This window comes from Octopus bimaculoides, chromosome 3 (assembly GCF_046866305.1).
Source record: "Octopus bimaculoides isolate indiv1 chromosome 3, ASM4686630v1, whole genome shotgun sequence".
Taxonomy (NCBI): Eukaryota; Metazoa; Mollusca; class Cephalopoda; order Octopoda; family Octopodidae; genus Octopus; species Octopus bimaculoides.
The window spans coordinates 153,829,148-153,829,468 of NC_142930.1; positions in this window are offsets into that span (position 1 = coordinate 153,829,148).

A 321-nucleotide genomic window follows, 5' to 3' on the forward strand; every position below is an offset into this window, starting at 1 on the left:
GATTTATAAGGGAGATAAGTAGAATTACTAAAAGTGATTTTGTTTTTACTTTACTTTTGGTTTTAGATTGTAGCTTTGCTGGGACATCACTTCAAAGATTTAGTCGATCCCAATACTTAATTTTAAATCTGGTACTTTATCTATCGGCCTCTTTTCTTTAATTAAGTTGTTGTTGGCTCTCCATCGCTTCCGACGACGAGGGTTCCAGTTGATCCGGTCAACGGAACATCTGCTCATGAAATTAACGTGCAAGTGGCTGAGCACTCCACAGGCACACGTACCCTTAACGTAGTTCTCGGGGATATTCAGCGTGACATAGTG